The sequence below is a fragment of the Carassius gibelio genome, chromosome A20 (genome assembly GCF_023724105.1).
Source record: "Carassius gibelio isolate Cgi1373 ecotype wild population from Czech Republic chromosome A20, carGib1.2-hapl.c, whole genome shotgun sequence".
Lineage (NCBI taxonomy): Eukaryota > Metazoa > Chordata > Actinopteri > Cypriniformes > Cyprinidae > Carassius > Carassius gibelio.
This window is the reverse complement of record NC_068390.1, coordinates 1423560-1431059: the sequence shown is the minus strand read 5'-3', so window position 1 is coordinate 1431059 and position 7500 is coordinate 1423560. Positions and strand designations below refer to the sequence as shown.

General features: G+C 37.1%; 8 non-coding genes across 8 annotated transcripts; all 8 read right to left on the bottom strand.

Annotated features, from left to right (window-relative positions):
* Nucleotides 1–1462: 1462 nt before the first annotated feature.
* Nucleotides 1463–1535, bottom strand: trnak-uuu (transfer RNA lysine (anticodon UUU)). The gene has a single exon. It is a non-coding gene; the product is annotated as a tRNA-Lys (tRNA).
* Nucleotides 1536–1703: 168 nt separating this feature from the next.
* trnas-uga (transfer RNA serine (anticodon UGA)) lies at nt 1704–1785 on the bottom strand. The gene has a single exon. It is a non-coding gene; the product is annotated as a tRNA-Ser (tRNA).
* A 1627-nt stretch (nt 1786–3412) lies between these two features.
* trnak-uuu (transfer RNA lysine (anticodon UUU)) lies at nt 3413–3485 on the bottom strand. The gene has a single exon. It is a non-coding gene; the product is annotated as a tRNA-Lys (tRNA).
* Nucleotides 3486–3653: 168 nt separating this feature from the next.
* On the bottom strand, nt 3654–3735 carry trnas-uga (transfer RNA serine (anticodon UGA)). Its single transcript has one exon. It is a non-coding gene; the product is annotated as a tRNA-Ser (tRNA).
* A 132-nt stretch (nt 3736–3867) lies between these two features.
* trnah-gug (transfer RNA histidin (anticodon GUG)) lies at nt 3868–3939 on the bottom strand. Its single transcript has one exon. It is a non-coding gene; the product is annotated as a tRNA-His (tRNA).
* Nucleotides 3940–4094: 155 nt separating this feature from the next.
* On the bottom strand, nt 4095–4176 carry trnas-aga (transfer RNA serine (anticodon AGA)). The gene has a single exon. It is a non-coding gene; the product is annotated as a tRNA-Ser (tRNA).
* Nucleotides 4177–5803: 1627 nt separating this feature from the next.
* Nucleotides 5804–5876, bottom strand: trnak-uuu (transfer RNA lysine (anticodon UUU)). Its single transcript has one exon. It is a non-coding gene; the product is annotated as a tRNA-Lys (tRNA).
* Nucleotides 5877–6044: 168 nt separating this feature from the next.
* trnas-uga (transfer RNA serine (anticodon UGA)) lies at nt 6045–6126 on the bottom strand. Its single transcript has one exon. It is a non-coding gene; the product is annotated as a tRNA-Ser (tRNA).
* Nucleotides 6127–7500: the final 1374 nt, after the last annotated feature.

Below are 7500 nucleotides of genomic sequence, written 5' to 3'. Positions count from 1 at the left end.
AACAAACAAGATGTGCTGTCTGCAGCCTTTGTCTGCGCTGATCTTCATTTACAAACACGTCATTAAAATGAACCTCTAACTCTGTGAATACTCAACGAAGAGACATGAGAGAGATATCTATAGAAAGCTTGACATTTCTACTTTTAAACTAAACAAGTGCTGCCGAAAACAAATATTCTGTGATAAAGTAATCCATATGAAAACAAGGCGATGTCCTTTTTTCACGTCTCCCTTCATTATATCTAATGTGACCACGCCCCCGCGCTGAACGCTCTATTCAGATTCAAACTGAAGCGCGGCTTGAATACGCCCACACAGAAGAAAAAGCAGCCAGACTGTTGTTCAAGTGCTTTTATTTTACTGTTTGCTTCGCGATGAGAGGAATAACACATAATTCACCCCAAAAAGATGTGACGTGGTTGAGGATTTGAGAAATGGATTTCCTCAGAAAATAAAGAATGAAGCACTTTATTCAGCAGAGATCATAAACATGAGTAAGTCTCTTTATATTTATTTATATACTTTTACTAGTTTTCACATAACGTCTAAACATTTTACTAGTTAGACTTTTTCCAAACTATAATTCTTGACTAAATGTATAATTAAGTTAAATATTATGAAGTTTCAATAACAATATACAAAACTATACCACTCAAAAGCTTGATGTAAATAATATAAATTTAACAAATACATGTAACTGTAACAAATGTAACAAAAAATGGTGTTCTTTTAATTTACCACCCTAAAAAACATGAAAAATATTCTCAGCTATTTTCAACATTAATAATAATGATAACAATAAAAGTTTTTATTTTTTATTTTTTACAAATTCAGATTGTTAAAAGGATTTCTTAAGGATTGTGTGACTAGAGTAATAATGCAAAAATAAAATTAGTTTGAAAGTCAGCTTTGATTGTTCCTAATAAACTGTTTAACTGCTCCCCCATATTAAATTATGTTGTGGGATAATTAAATATATTCTAAATAAACTCCAAACTTAAAATTATATACATTTATTTTGTTCTCACGTTCTTTCTTGTAACACCTCCCTCTCAGTGACAAAAGCTGACTGAGCGGCTCTTTATGCAGCTCATTATGCAGGGCTTTGTCTTCTCAGGTGTAAATCATGATAGTTGACGCCTACTCGCATATGACTTTTACCAACAAAAAGTGTCTTAGACAATTTAAATCAATGTATTGTTTTCTGTAAGTGAGTAAACAAGATGATTTTCACATAATTTACAAAGAAAAATTCTAGGCTACAAGCTCCGGTTCTCAAAAATCCCAGGCACCATTGTTCTTTATGTATTTTTTGGCCTTGTTCATTTAACATTGTTCGTTTGTCACTAACCACAAGGGAGATCCCCTGATCACCGGGAGCAGGAAGGAACACCGTTCCAGTACAGAGTCAGCAGAAGAGATGGACCGTAGTGATAGCAAGGTGAAGCCAAAGAAAGACCTTCGCCCGAACAGGGACTTGAACCCTGGACCCTCAGATTAAAAGTCTGATGCTCTACCGACTGAGCTATCCGGGCTCTTGTCGAGTACTGGCATCTCACCTTTTATATAACAGCAGTTTTACAACAAGCTGCCCAGAAGAGACGCAGGTGTCACGGGATGAAAGCTAGAAGCAGTTAGGACAAAGGACCACAGAAGGCACAATTACCATCACAGAAAGCTAAAGCAACACTGCAAAGCCCTCCCGTAGTCGTCAGGGTTCGAACCTGCGCGGGGAGACCCCAATGGATTTCAAGTCCATCGCCTTAACCACTCGGCCACGACTACAAGAACAGACCAGCTTCTGCTCAGTTTGTGTGCAACACTGCTGCCTGTCCTACTTGCAAAGAACCCAACTCAGTCAGCAAGCTGACTGTAACCCAATAAAGGGTTTCCTTTTTTGGATACAGAAAATAATAACAACAAAACTTTGTGCACTTATAAAATAAAGATAACAAACAAGATGTGCTGTCTGCAGCCTTTGTCTGCGCTGATCTTCATTTACAAACACGTCATTAAAATGAACCTCTAACTCTGTGAATACTCAACGAAGAGACATGAGAGAGATATCTATAGAAAGCTTGACATTTCTACTTTTAAACTAAACAAGTGCTGCCGAAAACAAATATTCTGTGATAAAGTAATCCATATGAAAACAAGGCGATGTCCTTTTTTCACGTCTCCCTTCATTATATCTAATGTGACCACGCCCCCGCGCTGAACGCTCTATTCAGATTCAAACTGAAGCGCGGCTTGAATACGCCCACACAGAAGAAAAAGCAGCCAGACTGTTGTTCAAGTGCTTTTATTTTACTGTTTGCTTCGCGATGAGAGGAATAACACATAATTCACCCCAAAAAGATGTGACGTGGTTGAGGATTTGAGAAATGGATTTCCTCAGAAAATAAAGAATGAAGCACTTTATTCAGCAGAGATCATAAACATGAGTAAGTCTCTTTATATTTATTTATATACTTTTACTAGTTTTCACATAACGTCTAAACATTTTACTAGTTAGACTTTTTCCAAACTATAATTCTTGACTAAATGTATAATTAAGTTAAATATTATGAAGTTTCAATAACAATATACAAAACTATACCACTCAAAAGCTTGATGTAAATAATATAAATGTAACAAATACATGTAACTGTAACAAATGTAACAAAAAATGGTGTTCTTTTAATTTACCACCCTAAAAAACATGAAAAATATTCTCAGCTATTTTCAACATTAATAATAATGATAACAATAAAAGTTTTTATTTTTTATTTTTTACAAATTCAGATTGTTAAAAGGATTTCTTAAGGATTGTGTGACTAGAGTAATAATGCAAAAATAAAATTAGTTTGAAAGTCAGCTTTGATTGTTCCTAATAAACTGTTTAACTGCTCCCCCATATTAAATTATGTTGTGGGATAATTAAATATATTCTAAATAAACTCCAAACTTAAAATTATATACATTTATTTTGTTCTCACGTTCTTTCTTGTAACACCTCCCTCTCAGTGACAATAGCTGACTGAGCGGCTCTTTATGCAGCTCATTATGCAGGGCTTTGTCTTCTCAGGTGTAAATCATGATAGTTGACGCCTACTCGCATATGACTTTTACCAACAAAAAGTGTCTTAGAAAATTTAAATCAATGTATTGTTTTCTGTAAGTGAGTAAACAAGATGATTTTCACATAATTTACAAAGAAAAATTCTAGGCTACAAGCTCCGGTTCTCAAAAATCCCAGGCACCATTGTTCTTTATGTATTTTTTGGCCTTGTTCATTTAACATTGTTCGTTTGTCACTAACCACAAGGGAGATCCCCTGATCACCGGGAGCAGGAAGGAACACCGTTCCAGTACAGAGTCAGCAGAAGAGATGGACCATAGTGATAGCAAGGTGAGGCCAAAGAAAGACCTTCGCCCGAACAGGGACTTGAACCCTGGACCCTCAGATTAAAAGTCTGATGCTCTACCGACTGAGCTATCCGGGCTCTTGTCGAGTACTGGCATCTCACCTTTTATATTACAGCAGTTTTACAACAAGCTGCCCAGAAGAGACGCAGGTGTCACGGGATGAAAGCTAGAAGCAGTTAGGACAAAGGACCACAGAAGGCACAATTACCATCACAGAAAGCTAAAGCAACACTGCAAAGCCCTCCCGTAGTCGGCAGGGTTCAAACCTGCGCGGGGAGACCCCAATGGATTTCAAGTCCATCGCCTTAACCTCTCGGCCACGACTACGTCTAGCGGTAGGCTGCCTGCCCCCTTGTCTGGTGGCTCCCTGCACAGGCCAAGCGTCAAAAACAAAATAGAGAAGAAAGATGAGGTGGTAAAAAAAATGTCAACCTTCCCGTACACTCAACGCCAGAGTGTTGCCGTGACCCGGATTCGAACCGGGGTTGCTGCGGCCACAACGCAGAGTACTAACCACTATACGATCACGGCGTGCCACTGGCTCACCCAAGTTAACCCCTGGAGCCCGAATACCAGAAGCAGCAGCGGCGTGTTGGTCCATCGAAGAGGGACAGGACATTTCGCAAATCAGTGGGAGGACCTTGAAAAATTCATGGACGCTTTTCCTCGTGGCCTTCAGCAAACAGCGTAGTCGGCAGGATTCGAACCTGCGCGGGGAGACCCCAATGGATTTCTAGTCCATCGCCTTAACCACTCGGCCACGACTACAAGAACAGACCAGCTTCTGCTCAGTTTGTGTGCAACACTGCTGCCTGACCTACTTGCAAACAACCCAACTCAGTCAGCAAGCTGACTGTAACCCAATAAAGGGTTTCCTTTTTTGGATACAGAAAATAATAACAACAAAACTTTGTGCACTTATAAAATAAAGATAACAAACAAGATGTGCTGTCTGCAGCCTTTGTCTGCGCTGATCTTCATTTACAAACACGTCATTAAAATGAACCTCTAACTCTGTGAATACTCAACGAAGAGACATGAGAGAGATATCTATAGAAAGCTTGACATTTCTACTTTTAAACTAAACAAGTGCTGCCGAATACAAATATTCTGTGATAAAGTAATCCATATGAAAACAAGGCGATGTCCTTTTTTCACGTCTCCCTTCATTATATCTAATGTGACCACGCCCCCGCGCTGAACGCTCTATTCAGATTCAAACTGAAGCGCGGCTTGAATACGCCCACACAGAAGAAAAAGCAGCCAGACTGTTGTTCAAGTGCTTTTATTTTACTGTTTGCTTCGCGATGAGAGGAATAACACATAATTCACCCCAAAAAGATGTGACGTGGTTGAGGATTTGAGAAATGGATTTCCTCAGAAAATAAAGAATGAAGCACTTTATTCAGCAGAGATCATAAACATGAGTAAGTCTCTTTATATTTATTTATATACTTTTACTAGTTTTCACATAACGTCTAAACATTTTACTAGTTAGACTTTTTCCAAACTATAATTCTTGACTAAATGTATAATTAAGTTAAATATTATGAAGTTTCAATAACAATATACAAAACTATACCACTCAAAAGCTTGATGTAAATAATATAAATTTAACAAATACATGTAACTGTAACAAATGTAACAAAAAATGGTGTTCTTTTAATTTACCACCCTAAAAAACATGAAAAATATTCTCAGCTATTTTCAACATTAATAATAATGATAACAATAAAAGTTTTTATTTTTTATTTTTTACAAATTCAGATTGTTAAAAGGATTTCTTAAGGATTGTGTGACTAGAGTAATAATGCAAAAATAAAATTAGTTTGAAAGTCAGCTTTGATTGTTCCTAATAAACTGTTTAACTGCTCCCCCATATTAAATTATGTTGTGGGATAATTAAATATATTCTAAATAAACTCCAAACTTAAAATTATATACATTTATTTTGTTCTCACGTTCTTTCTTGTAACACCTCCCTCTCAGTGACAAAAGCTGACTGAGCGGCTCTTTATGCAGCTCATTATGCAGGGCTTTGTCTTCTCAGGTGTAAATCATGATAGTTGACGCCTACTCGCATATGACTTTTACCAACAAAAAGTGTCTTAGACAATTTAAATCAATGTATTGTTTTCTGTAAGTGAGTAAACAAGATGATTTTCACATAATTTACAAAGAAAAATTCTAGGCTACAAGCTCCGGTTCTCAAAAATCCCAGGCACCATTGTTCTTTATGTATTTTTTGGCCTTGTTCATTTAACATTGTTCGTTTGTCACTAACCACAAGGGAGATCCCCTGATCACCGGGAGCAGGAAGGAACACCGTTCCAGTACAGAGTCAGCAGAAGAGATGGACCGTAGTGATAGCAAGGTGAAGCCAAAGAAAGACCTTCGCCCGAACAGGGACTTGAACCCTGGACCCTCAGATTAAAAGTCTGATGCTCTACCGACTGAGCTATCCGGGCTCTTGTCGAGTACTGGCATCTCACCTTTTATATAACAGCAGTTTTACAACAAGCTGCCCAGAAGAGACGCAGGTGTCACGGGATGAAAGCTAGAAGCAGTTAGGACAAAGGACCACAGAAGGCACAATTACCATCACAGAAAGCTAAAGCAACACTGCAAAGCCCTCCCGTAGTCGGCAGGGTTCGAACCTGCGCGGGGAGACCCCAATGGATTTCAAGTCCATCGCCTTAACCACTCGGCCACGACTACAAGAACAGACCAGCTTCTGCTCAGTTTGTGTGCAACACTGCTGCCTGACCTACTTGCAAAGAACCCAACTCAGTCAGCAAGCTGACTGTAACCCAATAAAGGGTTTCCTTTTTTGGATACAGAAAATAATAACAACAAAACTTTGTGCACTTATAAAATAAAGATAACAAACAAGATGTGCTGTCTGCAGCCTTTGTCTGCGCTGATCTTCATTTACAAACACGTCATTAAAATGAACCTCTAACTCTGTGAATACTCAACGAAGAGACATGAGAGAGATATCTATAGAAAGCTTGACATTTCTACTTTTAAACTAAACAAGTGCTGCCGAAAACAAATATTCTGTGATAAAGTAATCCATATGAAAACAAGGCGATGTCCTTTTTTCACGTCTCCCTTCATTATATCTAATGTGACCACGCCCCCGCGCTGAACGCTCTATTCAGATTCAAACTGAAGCACGGCTTGAATACGCCCACACAGAAGAAAAAGCAGCCAGACTGTTGTTCAAGTGCTTTTATTTTACTCTTTGCTTCGCGATGAGAGGAATAACACATAATTCACCCCAAAAAGATGTGACGTGGTTGAGGATTTGAGAAATGGATTTCCTCAGAAAATAAAGAATGAAGCACTTTATTCAGCAGAGATCATAAACATGAGTAAGTCTCTTTATATTTATGTATATACTTTTACTAGTTTTCACATAACGTCTAAACATTTTACTAGTTAGACTTTTTCCAAACTATAATTCTTGACTAAATGTATAATTAAGTTAAATATTATGAAGTTTCAATAACAATATACAAAACTATACCACTCAAAAGCTTGATGTAAATAATATAAATTTAACAAATACATGTAACTGTAACAAATGTAACAAAAAATGGTGTTCTTTTAATTTACCACCCTAAAAAACATGAAAAATATTCTCAGCTATTTTCAACATTAATAATAATGATAACAATAAAAGTTTTTATTTTTTATTTTTTACAAATTCAGATTGTTAAAAGGATTTCTTAAGGATTGTGTGACTAGAGTAATAATGCAAAAATAAAATTAGTTTGAAAGTCAGCTTTGATTGTTCCTAATAAACTGTTTAACTGCTCCCCCATATTAAATTATGTTGTGGGATAATTAAATATATTCTAAATAAACTCCAAAACTTAAAATTATATACATTTATTTTGTTCTCACGTTCTTTCTTGTAACACCTCCCTCTCAGTGACAAAAGCTGACTGAGCGGCTCTTTATGCAGCTCATTATGCAGGGCTTTGTCTTCTCAGGTGTAAATCATGATAGTTGACGCCTACTCGCATATGACTTTTACCAACAAAAAGTGTCTTAGACAATTTAAATCAATGTATTGTTTTCTGT